This window comes from Felis catus, chromosome F2 (genome assembly GCF_018350175.1).
Source record: "Felis catus isolate Fca126 chromosome F2, F.catus_Fca126_mat1.0, whole genome shotgun sequence".
In the NCBI taxonomy this organism is placed as follows: domain Eukaryota; kingdom Metazoa; phylum Chordata; class Mammalia; order Carnivora; family Felidae; genus Felis; species Felis catus.
The window spans coordinates 13150953-13171591 of NC_058385.1; the positions used below are offsets into that span (position 1 = coordinate 13150953).

Consider the following 20639-nt stretch of genomic DNA (forward strand, 5'->3'; position numbering starts at 1 on the left):
TATTTAACTTCTAGGTATTTGTGTTCTTTCCACACTTTTTTTTTAATTTCTAGTTTCATAGTGTTGTGATTGGAAAAGATGCATGGTATGACTTCAATCTTTTTGAATTTGTTAAGATTTGTTTTGTGGCCTAACATGTGATCTGTTCTTGAGAATATCCATGTTCACTTGAAAAGAAAATGTATTCTGCTGCTTTAGGATGGAATGTTCTGAATATATCTGTTATATCCATTTAGTCTAATGTGTCTTTAAAAGCCACTTTTGTTGATTTTCTGTTTGAATGATCTATATCCATTGATGTAAGTGGGGTGTTAAAATCCCCAATTATTATTGTATCCCCTATTATTACTTTCTTTAATTATTTTTGTGCTTCATGTATTTGGGTATTTCCAGGCTGGGTGCATAAATATTTACAATTGCTTTATCTTCTTGTTGGATTGTTACCTTTACAAGTATGCAGTGTTGTTCTTTGTTTTAGTCTTGGTTTTAAAGTCTATTTTGTCCGATATAAGTATTGCTATCCTGGCTTTCTTTTCATTTACATTTCCCTAATAAATGTTTTTCTATTTCTTCACTTTCAATCTGCATATGTCATATGAAATGAGTCTCTTGTAGGAAGTGTATAGATAGATCTAGCTTTTTAAAATCCATTCCATCATTCTATATCCTTTGATTGGAATACTTAGCCCATTTACATTCAAAGTAATTATTGATAGGGATGTAGTTATTGCCATTTTATTATCTGTTTTATAGTTGTGTGTGTAGTTCCTTTCTTTTCTTGCTCTCTTCCTCATGATTTTCTGGTCTTCATAATGCCATACTTGGATTCCTTTATTTTTATTTTTTTGCATATATATTACCAGTTTTTGATTTGTGGCTACCGTTAAGTTTATATATAACATCTTGGGTATATAGCAGTATATATTAACTTGACGGTCATTTACGTTTGAATGAACCCTCAAAGAACTGAATTTTTACTCCTCTCATTCCGTTTTAGGTAGATGGTGTCATACTTCCCAGCCTTTTCTTTTGTGAATCTTTTGACTGATTTTTTATAACATTTCATTTTATTCTTCTGTGCTTCCTACTTTTCCTGCCCTTGCTATGGTCTTTCTTTTCCACTCAAAAAGTCCCCTTTAACATCTTTTTTGTCAGACTGTTTGAGTGGTGATGAATTCCTTTAACTTTTTTTTTTCTTTTTGGTCTGGGAAACTCTATTTCTTCTTCTCTTCTCTCCCTTCCGGTCCGCAAAGTTTTTCCTGAAAAATCAGCTGATAGCCTCATGAGGTTTCCCCTTTATGGGACTGCTTTCTCTTGCTGCTTTAAAAATCCTTCTTTATCACTACATTTTGCCATTTTAAGTACAGTGTATCTTGCTGTGGGCCTCCTAGGGCTGATTTTGTTGGGTGCTCTTTGTGTCCCCTGGATCTGGAGATCTGTTTCCTTTCCCAGATTCAGTAATTTTTTAGCTACCATTTTTTAAAATATATATTCTGCCTCATTTCTCTCTTCTTCTTCTGGGATCCCTCTAATGCAAATGATATTACACTTGTTGGTATCACTAAATCCCCTTAATCTATTCTTTTTTTTTTTTTTTCTTTTTCCTTTTTGCTGTTCAGCTTGGTTACTTTCCATTACTGCCTTCCAGGCCACTGTTCCATTCTTCTACTTCCTCTAGTCTACTATTTATTTCCTCTAGTGTATTTTTAGTTGCAGTTACTGACTTCTTCACCTCTGATTGGTTCTTTTTTATCTTTTCCATTTCATTGTGGAGGGTCTCACTGAGGTCCTCCACTCTTTTCTCAACTCCTGTGAATATTTTTATGACCATTACTTTAAATTCTCCATGGGGCATATTACTTCTATCTGTTTTGTTTAGCTTTCTTGCTGTGATTTTGTCCTGTTTTTTCATTGGACATATTCCTCTGTCTCATCATTTTCTAACTCTCTGTCTGATTCTATGTGTCAAGAGCTATGTCTCCTGCTCTTGAAAATAGTGGCCTTATGAGGAAAAGATCGTGTAGTGCCCTGCAGTACAATGTCTCTTATTCACTAGATCCTGGTGCTTAGCAGTGTCTCCTATGTGTTGCATGTGCCCTACTATTGTGGCTGAACGGTGTTTGCCTTCAGTCCAGTCATCCGCAATGACTCTCTTTGCCTGTTGTGGGCAGAGTTCGGCCCCTGAGTTTAGTGGCTCATTGTAGCCCTGCCTTGGTCTTGAGTTGGGTCAGATTAGATGTTTGCCAGAGCTGTGGTATCACTGAACTGGAGGGCACTCTCCCTGTATTGTCCCTTGAGAAGCTTTTGTTGGAGGGCTGGGTTTGCAGTCAAATCAGATATCTACCCCCACTGCTGGGGCTGCAGTTGAACAGTGGTTTTCTTCCACTCTCCCTGGGGCGGGAGTCACTTTAAAGTGGTACTGACCCTTTTTGTGGCTGCTTTCACACTGCCATGCTTGTGGTGCCACTCTGGATGGACTCCTGCCAAGGCTGGGATACAGGGAATGTGTCCACAGAAGAGTGTGGTGGCAGAGTGCACTATTAGTAAGCTAGGTGGGGAGTGTTTGTGCTCTGCTGGTTCTCACAGGTATCCATGTATCTAGGCTGGGGGGTAGGAAAGAAATGCCACCACCAGCTTTTTAACCTTGAAAAAGTCTCCCAAAGATACCTGGCTCTCCACCATAAACTCTGAGATTAGTAAACAAATCTCCCTCCTGTTTACCCAGGCATTTTTTAAAACTGCTGCTTCTGTATTGTATGTCAGTGGGGCTGTTTGCTGTGCTCTTTTTTTTTAATTAAAAAAATTTTGTTTTACTGTTAATTTATTTTTGAGAGACAGACAGAGCCTGAGTGGGGGAGGAACAGAGAAAGAGGGAGACACAGACTCTGCAGCAGGCTCCAGGCTCCGAGCTGAATCATTTGTATTTAAATAGTGTAGGAAATTATGGACAAAATTATTTTATAATCACTATAGTATGAAGCATATATCCTTTCTTTAAAATGGAGTTTAAAAGCTCTAATTGAAATTCACATTAATTAAACTGATAATTTTCCAGAGCATTTCAAACAGAGCACATCTGGGTTATTAATACAGCACATCTATAGACCTGGTAAGTCTTTGTAGCCCACAGATCCACTCCTACTACCACGACCACTGCTCGCTCTTTCCTTCTGTGCTCTAAAATTTCCTGATGCCCAACTTTTCCCCCAAAGATTTTCCATGTTTGGAGTTGATGATTTCTAACTTCTACGCATAGTTATGGTCTGAAAAAGCTTATGATCTTATATTTCAAGTTATGCTTCTCTGAATATTGATTGTGGTCTGAGAATTAATAGATACAATGGCTTTCATATCACAGACGTACTTCATAAAGATTTGCTACTAGTGGTACTAGTGACTTGGAGATTATTTACTTGGGAGATGCTGAAATGGGTCCAGCTCTGGAGAACCTTCTATATCTACACAGATTTCTTTAGGTATAGAGACATCCTGGGATGTTTAGACTTTTTTTCATACGATAAAGGTAGTGATAGTATTAAGTTTTTCACAATTTCTATGATTTTATCTTTTTATGCTTTGCTTTAATTGCAAAAAGTCAGGTCACTGAAATGGGACCAATATTTGGTGAAGCCAAATAAATAGATAAAGGGCAAAATAATTTAAAACATTACGGAGTTTTCCTATTCTTTCAGGACAGCTCCAGTGGCCTAAATGACCTTCAGTTAGTACCTATGTAGTGCTTGGGACTGAGGAAGGGCTGAATATATGGATAAGGTAATTTTTTTAAACACCAAAAAGAATTGTACAAATTTTTCTTTAAAATGGCATTACTGGGTAATTATCTTAGAATATTTGAGAGAGGTTCCTGTAAATTCTTTCTACAATTTAAATCCATATACATTAAGGGAGTTTAATGAGCATAACCTGTTCTTGGAAACTTTATGACTCATAGCAGATGTTTGAATTACATGATAATGGCAACAATTTTGGAACCTGGAGAAAAGTTACATAAAGTGTTGTGAATTTTCTCTCTATGGAAATAGGGATTAGGAATAATATATTAAAGTAGTTTTCCCATGATATTACAAGCTTCATTGTGAATGGACAAATTTACGGAGGGTGAAGAGCTGGAAGAGAGCCTTTGAATGGCATCTGTGTACTACAAACACCCTCAGAAAAGTTCATTACAGTGTGCTATGCACTGACTCAGCATTCAGCTGGCAGAGTCACAATGAAACCATAGGAAACGGGTAACAACTACCTCACCAACCTCTCAATGTGTCACGGAGTAAGCTAAAGTATTCAACCAATGCTCTAATGCCTGAAATAATAGCAATACTGTGGGTAAGAAATCATTTAACGTGAATATTTCCACATCTGTTAATCTCAAATGATGCTAATAAAAGTACGGTTATTTCTACTGGGTATATGAAAACAAAATCTATCAGCCAATTAGCAACAGAGCTAAGAATATAAATTTCATTTTCTAATCCTATTTCATTTCTATCATACCGTGTTGAAATCAGGCAGCAAAAAGCTCTTTGCTTAATTAGAGTGAATTCCAAGATAAGCTTTATCACCAAAGGGGGGAAAAAGCATAGCGTGCAAGATGGAGCTTTATTCATTCTATTGTCTCCTCTTCCCAGTCTTAACCTATAGTCCTTCAGTGTCTAGTCAAGGCAATACAAATCTTTCTATACTTCAGAAGAGTAACATGGCACTTAAAAATACTTATTATCTGCGTAAACTTTGCCAAGTAACAACTTTTGAGTGTCGGTTTCTTTGTCAAGTATTTGCAACCTCAATCCTTGCTTTGTGGGTAGTTACCAGCACATGAATGCCTGTAAAACACTTAGACACTTAGATGCTAGTCAATAAATGAAAGATGCTATTTTTAAAAAAAGAAAAAGAAAAAGGAAGATGTTATTTGCTGCCTGCTCAATCTAGAGATTCCTCTTGGATGGTATTGCTGAACCATCCTATGATCACAATCGTCATATGACCATAATCTGGAGGGCAAAACTCAGAAAACGTCTTTCCCTCAGTAGGCCCACACCAGCCCTTGCAAAATGTATACGTCCTCATTCCTCCCTCAACCCCAAAAATCTATGTCTGAAATAACATCATTATCTTTTCCAGCTGCAACTGCCATCAATCCAGTACTGAGCAGGCCAATACCTCTTCAGCAAACCTATCTGCACCTAAGTCATTCTTACTAATAGGAAACATTATTTCCTGAAAATGTCATTGATTCAGCACTTTTCTGCAAAATTTATAGTGCATTAATGTTAGCAAGTGACATATATAAATGAATGACTCCACAAAAAAATAAAATGCTAACAACTGGACTTAAATGAAAGGGAAAGTTGTGTTTCCAGCATGTCATGTCTCCTAGTATTACACTTTTTAAAATGTCAACATCGTAAGTCCTCACCCTTTGCCTAGAAAAAATTGCTTTCATGCCAGTAATGAAGAGAATCACTTGTGTTATGTCGAGTGATTTTTAATGATCAATAACAATACTTAGCACTTATGTAGCGGTTTTCATCTTCAAACCACTTTACTGGCATTAAACAAATTTAAGAGGCTGTCATTTTATCACAAGAAAATCCATGGAATGAATGTTGTCATTCCAGATTACAGAATACGAATGGTAGAGGCATGGACTTCACACAAATCGCATAACGGCGGATCATTTTTGGAAGTTAAAATTATATCAGTTGTAAACTTTACTATTTGTAAAATTAACAGATGATTTTTACTGCCAAATGTGTGAGAATACAAAGACGTATCAAGAAGAAAATCAAACTGCATAAATGACTCCCAATATCATTATACATGAATAGACATTAATGTTAATAGTTTCTTCTCATTTCTAAATGTCTATGTATCACTGGTTTATGGCACATAGATTTATTTTCATCGTGTGCATAGTCTTTGTAAATGAGATCAGAATGAATACCTAGTTGGTTGCCCTCGTTTTTCACTAACAGGCATGAATATTTTTTAAAAAATTCAAAAATGATTTTTCATTCTCATACACATTAAGGTTGTATGAATGCACCAAAATTTACTTTGCCATCTTCTCTTAGACATCTAAGTAGTTTTCCTTTCTTTTCTGCTACTATGCATAATGGTAATTTATACCTTTGCACACATTTTTCTGCCTTACTTACTGATGAGTAGGAATATAAATATAACTTTAACATGTCATCTCTCCTGCTCCCCTCACAGCCCTCCACACCCGTATTTAGGTTAAGTTTTAGGAATTGCTGGATCATGACTTGCAGTCTGAAAAACAATTGTTACTGCCACATGATTCTAAAAAAGTGGTTTGGTGGCCAACATTCACGAGTGCTGTGGACTAAGTAGAAAGTGTAGAAGTTCAAGATCCAGGGATGAAAGGCCTTTAAATAAGTCAGTGTCATGATCAGAACTGTGCTTTAGGAAAAAAAAATCACTCTAACAGCAGTTCTGAAGAGTTTTGTTTTGTTTTGTATTGGTTTGTTTTGATGGAAGCGGTTTTGCCCTGGAAATAGGAAGATGGTGGCAATAGTGTAATCATCCATGAGAGAAGATGAGAGAATAGCTAGCTGTACATGGTATCGACTACAGAAGCCACTGAAGGACATTCTCCATCCTTTTTTAAAGGACACTTGAGGCCTCGTGTAGATGGTCCACACGTGAATCATCGACTTCGATAAGGCCTCCAAGCTAGTAGTTTTGAGCTTCTTTATCCTGCTCAGTACTAGTCCTGCTCCCCTCCTGCTTTCAATACGCACATTGAGGAGTTAAATGCATTTCAGTCTTTTGCTAAGTCAAATATAAAGATTTAAATATTCACAAATGTACATGAAATATCGTATCAGGAAACTTAAGTAGAGTTAGGATTTAGGATTTTGGATTATTCATAGTTCAAGATTTTTTAACCAGTTCTCCTCTAATGTTATAGCTCCCTGAACTCAATACACAGAGGTTTAAACTCTAGTGATTTAAGTTAGGAAATCAGTTTTCCTAAGTAAGTAACTCTTACAATCATTCATTTGAGCACTATTCTTTAAGTCACATTTAAAAAAGTAATGCATTTCACTAACAGCTACTTTGTAAAAGGAAGGTTTTAAAGTTAGTTTTCTAAAGAATTTATAGAATTAAAATTATTAATACAGATATGAAACATATTTGACTAAGGGATGAATATTGGCATTTCTTCCAACATACCTATATGCCAGGCAAGAATCTCACAAGAAATGTTCCAAAGGAAAATTTGTTACTTGCTTGGAGATGTCCTTCAACACAATGATAAGACACTTCTTTTAGTTTGTTTCTGCAGTTATATGATTAATAATCTAAGCTTCATAAGTATGCATGCTTCTTTTCCATATATTCTTGAATTCTCTACAACATTTACACTGAAAGACACCATTCATCCTTCATCTTTACTCCTTCATACCACCATTGGTATTTTACTTACAAGATACCTTTCCATAGTGATGCTCATTGACTTAGAAGCACACTTGCAATTGTGGGTCTAATTTTATCTAACCTACATCCGTCAGCCAGGAATGCATTTTTCTTTCTCTGCTTTCAGAGTCACCTTTCAGCAGTCTTGTTGCTGCACTTTCCAGCACACCACACAGAGGACAGAGGTGGGATTGTAAGGGGCAAATACCATCATCCTGAAAGCAATCTCAGGGCCAGAACTATTGCATCAGTTTTGCTGTTTTGTTGTTGTTTTGGTTAAGAGTCAAGATCCAGCTAGCAACTAAAGTGCACATAGTGTAAACAGCAATTAACTGAGATCCAACATAGCAGCAATATTTAAGAGAAGATGGGGAGCTGGCATGAGGGTTGGCATGGGTATAATGTAATGAGAATGGATTCACCATTTAGTCATGGAATGGTAACCACCACAACAATGAATATGGATTTCATATTGAACCCAGACTTACTTTTGACTGTAGAGCTCAGATAAGAGCAATTCCAAAAAGTAAGATGAACTTAGAAGATTCACATTATGGCAGATATCCAAGAAAAAGAAAGTTTTAAGCTGTTCAGAAAGATATATCTGTATTGTCAGTGGCTAAAAGGATTATGACTAATTCTTTTACAATGATGATCTAGATACACATGTACTATAATAATAGTTTTTATTTCTTACTTTTTATTAACTTGTTTTTTTATTTTTTTAAAATTTATATCCAAATTAGTTAGCATATAGTGCAACAATGATTTCAGGAGTAGATTCCTTAGTGCCCCTTACCCATTTAGCCCATCCCCCCTCCCACAACCCCTCCAGTAACCCTCAGTTGGTTCTTCATATTTATGAGTCTCTTCTGTTTTGTCCCCCTCCCTGTTTTTATATTATTTTTGTTTCCCTTCCCTTATGTTCATCTGTTTTGTCTCTTAAAGTCCTCATATGAGTGAAGTCATATGATTTTTGTATTTCTCTGACTGACTAATTTCACTTAGCGTAATACCCTCCAGTTCCATCCACATAGTTGCAAATGGCAAGATTTCATTCTTTTTGATTTCCGAGTAATACTCCATTGTATATATATACCATATCTTCTTTATCCATTCATCCATCGATGGACATTTGGGCTCTTTCCATCCTTTGGCTATTGTTGATAGTGCTGCTATAAACATTGGGCTGTATGTGTCTCTTTGAAACAACATACCTATATTCCTTGGATAAATACCTACTAGTGCAATTGCTGGGTTGTAGGGTAGTTCTGTTCTTAATTTTTTGAGGAATCTCCATACTGTTTTCCAGAGTGGCTGCACCAGCTTGCATTCCTACCAACAATGCAAAAGAGAACCTCTTTCTCCGCATCCTCACCAACATCTGTTGTTGCCTAAGTTGTTAATTTTAGCCATTCTGACAGGTGTGAGGTGGTATCTCATTGTGGTTTTGATTTGTATTTCCCTGATGATGAGTGATGTTGAGCATTATAATAATAATAATAATTTTAAATTTAGATAAACTTCACGTAACATAAAAACTCATCATTTTAACCTTAAAAAGGTGCACAATTCAGTGGTTTTTAGTATATTCTCATTGTCATGCAACTGTCATCACCATCTAGTTCTGAAACTTTTTCATCACCTCGAAAGGACACCTCACATCCATTACTGGCAACCCCCAGACCCTGGCAACCATCAGTTTGCTGTCTGTCTCTATGGTTTGACTCTTCTGGATAATTCATATAAACAAAATGACAGAATACGCAGCCTCTTGCTTTTGGCTTCTTTCACTTAGTATGTTTTCAAGGTTCATCCATGTTATATAGCAAGTAACAGTACTTTTTTTTTTTTTTTTGAGAGAGAGAGAGAGAGAGAGAGAGAGAGAGAGTGAGTTGGAGAGGGGCAGAAGGAGAGAGAGAGAGAGAGAGAGAGAGAGAGAGAGAGAGAGAGAGAGAGAATTTCAAGCAGGATCTGTGCTGTCAGTGCAGAGCCCAACATGGGGCTCAAACTCATGAAACTGAGATCATGACCTGAGCTGAAGCCAAAGGTTAGATGCTTAACCGACTGAGCCACGCAGGTGCCCCAGTACTTCATTTCTTTTTAGAGCCAAATGATATTCCATTGTGTGGATACACCATATTTTATTTTCTCATTAATCAGTTGATGAACAGTTTGGTTTGTTTCCACTTTTTGGCTATTACAAATAATACTGCTAGGAACATTCTTGCATAAGTTTTTGTGTGGATATATGACATCACTTCTCTTGGTTACATATATAGTGGTAGAATTCCTGGGCCATGTGCTAATTCAAACGGCTTGAGGAACAGCCAAATGTTCTTTCAGAGACCACTACTATTTTGCAAGCTGATTAGCACCACACAAGGGTCTAATTTGCCCAATCGTTGCCAACATTTGTTATTTATCTTTTCCCCCATTTTTATTGGAGCCATTCTAGTGGATATAAAATGGTTACTCATTGTGGCTTTGATCTGCAGTTCTGTAATCACTAATGATGTTGGGCATCATTCATGTGTTTTTCAGCCATTTGTGTATCTTCTTTGGAGAAATGTGTATTCAAATCTTTTGCCCATTTTTAATGGGGTTGTTTGTTTCTTCTTGAGATTTTTTTTTTAAATTGTGATAAAATAGATAAAACATATAATTTACCTTTGAAACCATTTTACAGGGTTAAACTTCAATTCAATGGCATGAGGTACATTCAGAATGTTGTGCCATCATCACCATCTAGTTCTAGAATGTATTTTATCATCCCAAATTGAAATCCATATCCACTGAGTAGTTACTCCTCATTCCCCTTACCTTACCTCTGAAATCACAAATCTGCTTCCTGTATTTATGGATTTGCCTATTTTGGACATAGCATATAAATGGAATCATAAAATATGTGGTGTTTAAGGTCTGGCTTCTTTTATTTAGCATAATGTTTTCAAGGTTCACCCATGTCATAGCATGTATCACTACTTCTTTCTTTATTATGGCTGTATAATACTTCATTTATGGATATACCATGTTTGGTTATCCATTCATCCCTTGATAGACATTTTGGTTATTTCCACCTTTGGCTGTTGTGAACAGTGCTACCATGAGCAATTGTGTACAATTATTTGTTAGAATACCTGGTTTCAATTCTTTTAGGTATACACTTAGAAGTGGAGTTGGTAAGTCATATGGTAATCATATCTTTAAATTGATGAGAAACTATTTTCCACAGTGACTGCATCTTTTTGTTAAGTTTTAAGAGTTATTTATGTATTCTGAATACTAGAATCTTGTTAAACATATTATTTTCAAGTATTTCCTACAATTCTGTGGGTCGTATCTTTACTTCCTTGATAGTGTGCTGTGATGTGCAAAATATTTCAATTTTCATGAGGGCTAATGCATCTATTTTGTTGATGTGGTGGTGGTTGATGCTGCAGTTGCTTGTGCTTTTGGTAACATATATACAAACCCATTTCTTTGTCTAAGATTATGAAGATTTATGCTTATATTTCCTTGTAAGAAATTTACATTTTTAGTACTTACAATTGGTCACTGATCAACTTTGAATTAACTTTTCTGTATAGTGTGAGGTAGGGGGTCAAAATTTATTATTTATTTATTTTGCATGTGTCTATTCATTAATGGGTATCATTTGTTGAAAGGACTATACTTTCTCCATTAATGATCTTGGCACCCTTGTCAAAAATCAATGGCTATAGATGTATTCGCTTATTTCTCAATTATCAATTTTATTCTATCGATTAATTTATTTGTGTATCCTTATGCCAGTACCATGCTGTTTGATCACTGTGGTGTTTTTGAAGAAAGTACGAGTCCTAAAACTTTGTTCTTTCCAAAGATTGTTTTGGCTATCGGGGTTCCCATGCAATTCCATATGAATTTGAGCATTGGCTTTTCAATTTCTTCCAAAACAGTGGCCGTTGGATTTTTTTTTTGAGAGAGAGAGAAAAGCATGAGTGGGGCAGGGAAAGAGGGAGAGGGTTGGGAGGGGAGCCTGGGTGTGGGGCGCAATCCCATGACCCTGAGACCATGACCTGAGCTGAAATCAAGAGTCAGATGCCTAACCAACTAAGCCACCCAGGCGCCTCATGGCTGTTGGATTTTTATAGGGATTGCATTCAATTGTAGATTAATTTGAGGAGTACTGCCATTTAACAACATGAAATCTTCTGATTCATGAATACGATATCTATTTATCTGACTTTTTAAATGTCTCTCAATAATGTATAGTTTTCAGGATACAAATCTTACGCTTCCTTAAATTTATTCCTAAGTATTTTCTTCTTTCCGATGCTATTGTAGATGGAATTAGTTTCTTCATTTTTTTCCAGATTGTCTGTTGCTAGCATATAGCAATGGAACTAATTTTCATATGTTAATTTATATCCTGTAATTTTGCTGAACATGCTCATTAGCTTTAATAGTGTTTTTCTGAGTACTTTAGGGTTTCTGAATATAAAATCAAGCCATCAATAAATAATTTTACTTATTCCTTCCTAATTTGGATGCCTTTTAATTATTTTTCTTATCTAATTATCCTGGTTAGAGTTTCTAGTTCAGTGTTGGATAGATATGGTGAAGACTGACATTCTTGGTTTGTTCTTGACTTTAGGGGGAAAGCTTTCAGCCTTTCATTATTGGTTTTCCATAGATGTCATTGATTGTGTTGAATCAGTTCCCTTCTATTCTTGACTTGTTTACTTTTAATCATAAAAGGATGTTGAATTTTGTCAAATGTTTTCTCTGCACATGTTGAGACAATCAAGGTTTTCTTCTCCTTATTCTATTCACATTGATTGATGTTGGAAAAACTTTGTATTCCTGGAATCATTTCTCTCGATAATTGTGTAAAAATTTTTCAATATACTGATAGACTCAGTTTGTAAGTATGTATTGAGGAATTTTACATCCATGTTTATCAGGGATACTTGCATAATTTCCTTTTATTGGATTTGATTTGCAATCAGGGTAAAGCTGGCCTCGTAGAATTAAAAAGGGTTCTTTTCTATTTTTTTGGAAATGTTTGAAAAAGATTAATGTTAATTCATGTTTGGTAAGAGACTCTGGAATGATGGCAGAGTAGGAGGATCCTAAGCTCACCTAATCCCATGGACACAGCTAGATAACAGCCACATCGGTGCAGTTCACCCAGAAAACAACCGGAAGCCTGGAAAAACAGACTTTCCGCAGTTAATTCTAAAGAGGAGGCCACATTGAAAAGGATAGGAAGGTTCGAAATGTGGATCAGGAAGCAGATTCTCACTGAGACTAACAATAAATGGAAAAGATAACATAAACATGGAGAAGGGAAAGGAGCAGACCCCACACCAGACACACTAGACACAGGGGACCTGCATTAGGAAGATGAGTCCCTGTAACATGTAGCTTTGAAAACGAATGGGATATAACTTCAGAGTGCTGAAAGGAAAAAAAAACTGCCATCAGAAACACTCTATCTAGCAAGGCTATCATCACCCAGAATACAAGGAGAGATAAAAAGTTTCCCAGACAAACAAAAGTTAAAGGAATTTATCACCACTAAACCAACCTTACAAGAAATGTTAAAGGGGATTCTTTGAGTGGAAAAAGAAAGGCCACAATAAAGGCTACGAAAACTGTGAAAGGAAAAATTTCACACGTAAATATAAACATAATAAAAGGAATAGATTAATCACTTATAAAATGAGTATGGAGGTTAAAGCCCAAAAGCAGTAAAGTCAATTGTATCTATACATATCAAGGGATTCACAAAATAAAAAGATATAAAGTATGACATCATACATATAAAACATGAATGGGGGGAGTAAAAATTTAGTACTTTTAGAATGGGTTCAAACTTGAGACCATCAACTTAATACAGACCGCTATACACATAATATGTTATATATGAACCTAATGGTAACCACAAATCAAACACCTGTAATAGATATACAAAAAATAAAGAGAAAGGAATCCAAGCCTATCACTAAAGAAGTCATGGAACCATGAGGAAAGAGAAAGAAAACAAAACCAGAGAAGAACCACAAAAACAACTGTAAAACAATTAACAAAATGGCAATAAGTACATACCTATCAATAATTACTTTGAAAGTAAATGGACTAGATGCTCCAATCAAGGGACCCAGAGTGACTGAATGCATAGAAAGCAAGACCCATTATATGCTTCCTACAAAAAACTCACTTCAGACCTAAAGACACATGCAGACTGAAAGCGAAAGGATGGAAAAAAACATTTACCATATAAAAAATGGAAGCAAAAAGAGGCTAGGGTAGCCATACTTATATTGGACAAAGTAGACTTGAAAATAAAGACGTAACAAGAAAAAAAAGAAGGACATTCATAATGATAAAAGGGACAATCCAACAGTAAAATATAGCAATTGTAAATATTTATGCATTCAATCAGGGGAATGCCCAAATACATAAAGCAAGTATTAACAGGAGGAAATTGATGGTATTACAATAACAGTAGGGGAATTTAACACCTTGCTTACATCAATGAATATAACATCCAGACAAAATCAACAAGAAAACAGTGGCTTTGAAACATTGGAACAAATCAACCTATACTGAGAACACTCCATCCCCAAACAGTGGAATACACATTATTCTCTAGTGTACATGGAACATTTTCTAATATAGCTTACATGCTAGGCTACAAAACAAGCCTCAACAAATTCAAAAACACTGAAATTGTATCACACATGTTTTCCAACCACAATAGTATGACACTAGAAATCATTCAAAAGGAAAAAAAAATCTCAAAGAACACAAATATATGGAGGCTAAATAACACACTACTGAAAAATGAGTTACCCCCCCAAAAATCAGAGGAAATAAAAAATACATGGATTTTAGGTCCCCAGAATTAGATCAGGGCTGTTCAAAGCACTTATTCCCACAGTATGTCATTTCTTAGCTCTCCCACTCAGGATTTTGGTTGGTCTATTATTTGCCCAACAGTTACCCATTGCCTCAGACAGCAGCAACAAACCATTTTCCTGTACATGTTTTCAAGAAATGCCCCTGGGTGGCAGCATAGGCAAGGACAGTTCCAGTTGGGTGAGATAAAGACAAGCCTTTTTACTGGGTCTTACAGGGAGCCACAAGACAGATGAAATAACAATAATTTGCAAGTCAGATTTGTTCTGTTTCTTATGGTACTAGTACAATGAGTTCAGGTTATTAATTTCAAGGCTTCAGTTGAGCTGAGAGTGGGAGAGGAGTTTACAGTATCTTAAAGCACTCACTATTCCTACCAGGCTTTGCTCAGTGCTTAACTGGGTGGCTGTCAACTTGTCATTATTCTTCAGCATTCTGAATAAGTTGATTCTGGTAGTTCTTTACAGTTTTTTCATTTTTAAAAATTTGATTTATTTATTTTTTAGAGTCAGAGAGAGAGTGTGCACGTGTGTGCCCGTAACTATGGAAGGAGCAGAGGGAGAAGGAGAGAGAATCTTAAGAGGCTCAATGGTAAGCACCAAGCCCAACATGGGGCTGAATCTCATGACTGTGAAATTATGACCTGAGCTGAAATAAGAGCTGGGCACTTAACTGTTTGAATCACCCAAGCGCCCCTTTACATGGTATTTTGAACAAAAATTTTTTTATGTTTATTTTATTTTATTTATTTTATTTTATTTTACTTTATTTTATTTTTTGAGAGAGAAAGTGAAAATTGGGGAGGGGCAGAGAGAGAGCAAGAGAGAAATCCCAAGCAGGCTCCACGCTGTTAGCGCAGAGCCCGAGGTGGGGCTCAAACTCACAAACTGTGAAATCATGACCTGAGCTGAAAACAAGAGTCAGATGCGTAGCCAACTGAGCCACCCAGGCACCCTTTTTCGTGGTTTTTGTCCAGGGAAGGGTTTAGGAGTTCCTTACTCAACCATTTTTGCTGATGCATTCTTGTGTTATTATTTTTAACTGTGACTAAGATAATTAAAATAAACATTCATGTAAATAAATAAGAAATAGGAAGAAGAAAACATGAAGCATCACAATTGAGTTTGATTTGTAAATGTTGCCCAAGTTAATATCATCTTACACTAACCAGGCTCTTGCTCTGTGTTTCCCAAATAACTATATGTATATCACAGTATGATATTTATAATGTGTATATGCTAAAATTGCATATTAAATAAATATATTGTATTCTAACCAAAGCATAACAAATACAGTGTAAAGAAAGAAAAAGTCCTCAACAATGGTTATATTATTACCAACATTACTTATTGGCATATATTAAGCATTTTCAGAATATGCAGCTCTAGGGAAATTTGACCTAAAATTTATTTTTTCTACCTAATTAAATCAAGGTGATAATTAAGTATTTCCAGAGAGAGTTTCATCAAACTCAATAAGCAAAATAATAAAAATGTGTTTGCTGAGATCTATATCTGTTAGCAAGAAAATCTGCCAAACTTTAGGAGACAATCTTTTTTTCTGTCTGACCTTAGAACCTAAAATATTTTCCTAAAACTACTAGCAAAGTAATGGCTGGTTGTGTTCATTGTTTTTTGTGTGTGTGTGTGTGATGATATAAGCCTGTTTCTTGTGAATCATGTTATAAACACATTTCACAAAGGTTAAAAACAACTCTTTTAAAACGACTCTTTTAGTCCTATCTGAAATATATGGACTGGATCAAAATTTTGTAAGTAACAGTCTACCATATTCCAGTAACTAATTTTCAATCAAATTCTTTTATTGATTTTCAAAAATGTTTAAGACATCCTTTTTTTTTTTTTTGGTAATAATTACTAAGGCATAGATCATTAGATGTACAAAACAATTCAATTGCATTGGTTACTTCAAACTAAACATTTTCAAACCCGCAGGGCTGTTACCGATCATTTTACCTTTTCATAAACCCTCTTACCTTACTTCAAATATACTGCCAGAGATCAAATTCAGTTTCTTAGTCCCCTGTTGCTTAGCATCCTCAGACATTTGAGTTATATATAAATATACTCTTTATGACCTACTAACTGAAATGTATCTTAGATTCAGTACAGTTAATAGCTTAAAAACTGCAACTGTAAAACTTTGGTACCAAATAAACCTTATGGAGATGTGGTGTAAGTTAAACACGTATGAACTGAACTAAAGTAAGGTTAGAAAGCAAGCCTGGAGTCTTCCAATTTGTTGTTCCTTCCTCACCCCAACCCCTTGCACTCATGTTTCCCGGAGAGCTGTGAAGAACACCAGTTAGTAACAGTTGAGGTAGATTAAATATACCTGTTTTCATAACTTTGTTCACTTATATACTAACAATTCATTACTCATTACCTCTACCTACTGGGGCCAGAGTTCATCTAAAATTCACAGTAGAGGTAAGGATACAGGCAAATCACTCACCCTTAACAACTCTGTGCTGCTGAGAGGGAGGGAGGGCGACAGGTAGGACCTCAGGACCACCGTGGGAGGTGGGCAATAATAGCTCTAAAGATCTGGACCAACAGAGACAGTGTAGTTGATCTTCATTATTTTAAGATTCTGTATCTGTGACTTTGTCTACTTGCTAACTTTTATTTACAATTCCAAAATATGGTGATTTTATAGTCATATATGGACATGTGCAGAATGGCGAATAATGTGTTATCCAGCATGCACATATAGTAAACAAGTGTCCTTTTAGCAGGCTATTTACTGAGACACTTTTCACATTTTTGTGGGTGATTTTTCTGTTTAAAATGGTCCTGAAATACAGTTCTATTGACTAGATTTCCCAATATAAAAGAAATGTACATTATTTTCTTTGTGTCTATTGAAAAATTTTTAACCTGTTTTTCATGCATATTTTCTCTTTTCTTTAGCTTCTCCACAAAGCAGATCTTGCTCTAAGATTTTCTAAAATATCTTAGAGTGTATACACATCTAAATGTATAAAAGTTGATCCAATACACCATGTCTTTTTATCTGTATAAATATACAATATTCTTTTATTGTCTCCAAAGTTTTGATAAACATGATCCTTTCCCTGAGAGATTTAATGTAATGAAAATAATTTTTACTTCCTGTGTGTTGCAATATCTTAAAGTAAATTTAAATATTTTAGAGACTCATTATCTCACTGTAACTAGAGAAAACTCCATTTTCAATAATGTTCTAGGGACTAATCTTGTCACTGACAGAGATGTAAAAATGGAGAAACATCATTATTGTCCTAATGGGGCTTAGAAATCTCCTAGTGGTGAAGAGTTAAGTCTTTCAATAATTAATACAAATTAAAGAGACAAAAGACATTAGAATACTGTAAATCAAGTGTTTTCATGGGCCAAAGAAGTTGAAATTAAAATTTATTCATTTTTGTCTACATTTTTCAAATGAAAAGAGGGAAGCTGAGAGGAAAATAAAAGATCGCCTTTGAAAGACCAAGTTCTGATAAGAAACAGTGAAACGAAGGAGAAAGAGAAATATGTACCAGCAAAGAACTAGAGGATGAAGACATTAGCCAAGGGGCAATAAACAAGGACATCACATATTACTGTAACATTTTAAAATATTTACTGCATTCATTTACTGTTTCACTTATTTATTCGGTAAATATTTCTGAGTACCTGTTAGTGTCCATTGTTATTGAATGTATTAAAGGTACAGAGATGAGCGAAAGAGACTTGCCCTTTGTTCTCAGAAATTACGCGTCTCTAAAATTAACAGGAAGATGTGCAACACAGATGTGCAAATATATGCATTTTCTATGTATAATTTCTCAAATACTTGAATAAAAATAAATTCTAGCATATTTGCTTATAAGTACAGACTATACAAGATAGGTGACAGAGAGACAGACAGACAGACATTAGGAGATAAAGCTTCTAGAATCTAAGAATGGAATCTAAAGTCTAAGGGAGAGTTGATCCTCTGCCAGTGAAGTGCTTATAGTCAAACTGTTTCAGTAAATATCCATTATGCCAAGTACCCAGGCAGAACTTGCTTAATGAAATTATAAAACATAAATCATTGCTAATGTCTTAAAACAATATTGTTCTTAATAATTGTTACCAAATATTTAAATCCCAGCAAAACATAAATATTATAATAACTTAAATCCCAGAAAAATATAAATATCGTATAAATATTACAATACTGAGTATAACTTCCAGATTGCACATGAAAGCTCAATTTAAACTACCTGCTTTCTCTGTGAAATCTTGAGCAGTAAAATGATAAGTCATGAAAACACGTTAGTTACCTTTTGGTTTGTGTAGAAACTGAATTTCATTCCACTTGATCCAGATTCTAGAATCTTACTTCTCCACTAGGAAGCCAGGAGTTTGTAGGACGTGGACTATTTCTCCTCTAGTGAACACTGCAAGTCTTGACCAAAAAAAATAGGTTTTTCTTACATATTTAAACAAGTCTTTGAAAATACATTTCAAATATACTACTTATGTTGAGTTCTGCCAATATTTTCTATATAGTAATAGCAATTCTGTAAAAATGAATGTCTAATGAATTTACTTTCTTTATAAGAAAAAATGTGAATTTATAAGAAATAATCCCACATTTAATTTTTCATTCTTATTTTCTAGTCACCAATTCTTCTTACTGAATGATGAATTACTCAATTCCTACCAAAAATTCTATATAAATTCCTATTTATTGGGCTTCTTCATGTTTAAAGTATGTTCTAGATTATTCACCAAGTCTATTGATTCTAACCCCCAAGTTTCTCTTGAATCCACCCACTTCTTTTCACTCTACAGCTACCATCTTTAAAGAACCATTAACATTTCACATCTGGAATGCTGAAAAACCTTCCAACTGGTTTCCTGACAGCACGCCCCCCCCCCCTTTGCTTACATTCTCCACAAAGGAAGATAAGAAATATCTGTAATATATTATCTCACTACATCACTTCTCTACTTAAGATTCTTTAATGCCCACTTATTTGTTTTAGTGTAAAGTTTAAAATCTTTAATAGGACTTGCAGACCACACTGAACTCTCTAGTACTACCTCCCTTATTCCTGGGTGTTCACACATACTGTCCCTCCTCTTTGAATGTTTTTCTTTCTTCTGTCCCATTGTTACATTATTCCCTGGTCTCAAATAAAATATAACATTTATGGCAAACCTTACTAATTCTTTCTTTAAAACTAAATTATTTTTTGCATCTTCTGCTTAATGTGTGCAAAGCCACAATAGTATATCACTTCCGCTCTAACAACTAGGAAAAAACTGTAATTTACAAAATCGTAAATTTTCTTGAGTCCATCAGAGAGCTGAGGTAGCAATGTTGTCAAGTGAAACAAATTCCAAATAGAGACAATCAATCCAAGAAGAGACAGAAAACAAACTGTTTCACCTTTGGCTGAGCACAGGAAAAGGACATAGCTCCAAAAAAAAAAAAAAAAAGAATAGTAAGAGATCAGGTAAAATTTTATTTTATTTATTTTATTTTTTTAAAAGAACTTAAAGTCTGGTATTTATTTATTTTTAATTTCATTTAATTTTTTTTAAATGTGAAATCTATTGTCAAATTGGTTTCCATACAACACCCAGTGCTCATCCCAACAGGTGCCCTTCTCAATGTCCATCAACCCCTTTCCCCTCCCTCCTACCCCCATCAACCCTCAGTTTATTCTCAGTTTTTAAGAGTCTTATGGTTTGCCTCCTGTCTCTAACTTTTTTCCCCCCTTACCCTCCCCCGAGTGAAAACATATGGTATCTGTCTTTCTCTGTATGAAAATTTTAATGAATTCTTAAAGACCAAGAATGGCGTAGCATAACAATTTTTAATAACTGAAGTTAGAGACACAAGGAAAATTTGTATTGACTTAAAGTCTCTTTTCCATAGGTCTCCATTGAGTGCTCATGGGAAATATTGAGGGCTGGCAGAGGGTAAGGCATGCAAGCTGTGATCGTTTAGCTCTGGAATTACCTACTTCCTGTACACTTGCCTAATAAGCAAAAGACTTGCCTTAAGGCAAGTCTTCCACAGGCAAAGAGAGAACTAAGGACCAGGCTGAGAGGAATAGAAGCAAAAGTTTTCCTCTCTGGGGAGACAGGCAAGGAATTTTCTTGTATCCAGATTCCTGCACAGCTGCAAAGCAGAGGTCTGATGCTGCTGAAGGAGGGGCAGGAAATGCTTAAGGTCCATCATAAACTCAGCTACTTTGGTGAAGGAAGTACAGGGATGCTTAGAAA

The 20639-nt window shown here is 35.4% G+C and overlaps 1 long non-coding RNA gene across 9 annotated transcripts in view; it reads right to left on the reverse strand.

Annotated features, from left to right (window-relative positions):
• The window catches only part of LOC123383070, a 279873-nt gene that overhangs the window by 152674 nt on the left and 106560 nt on the right, over nucleotides 1–20639 (reverse strand). For all 9 annotated transcript variants that reach the window (XR_006592367.1, XR_006592370.1, XR_006592366.1 and 6 more), the window contains one exon: nucleotides 18683–18807. This is a non-coding gene — a long non-coding RNA (uncharacterized LOC123383070). The remainder of the gene's footprint in view (nucleotides 1–18682; nucleotides 18808–20639) is intronic.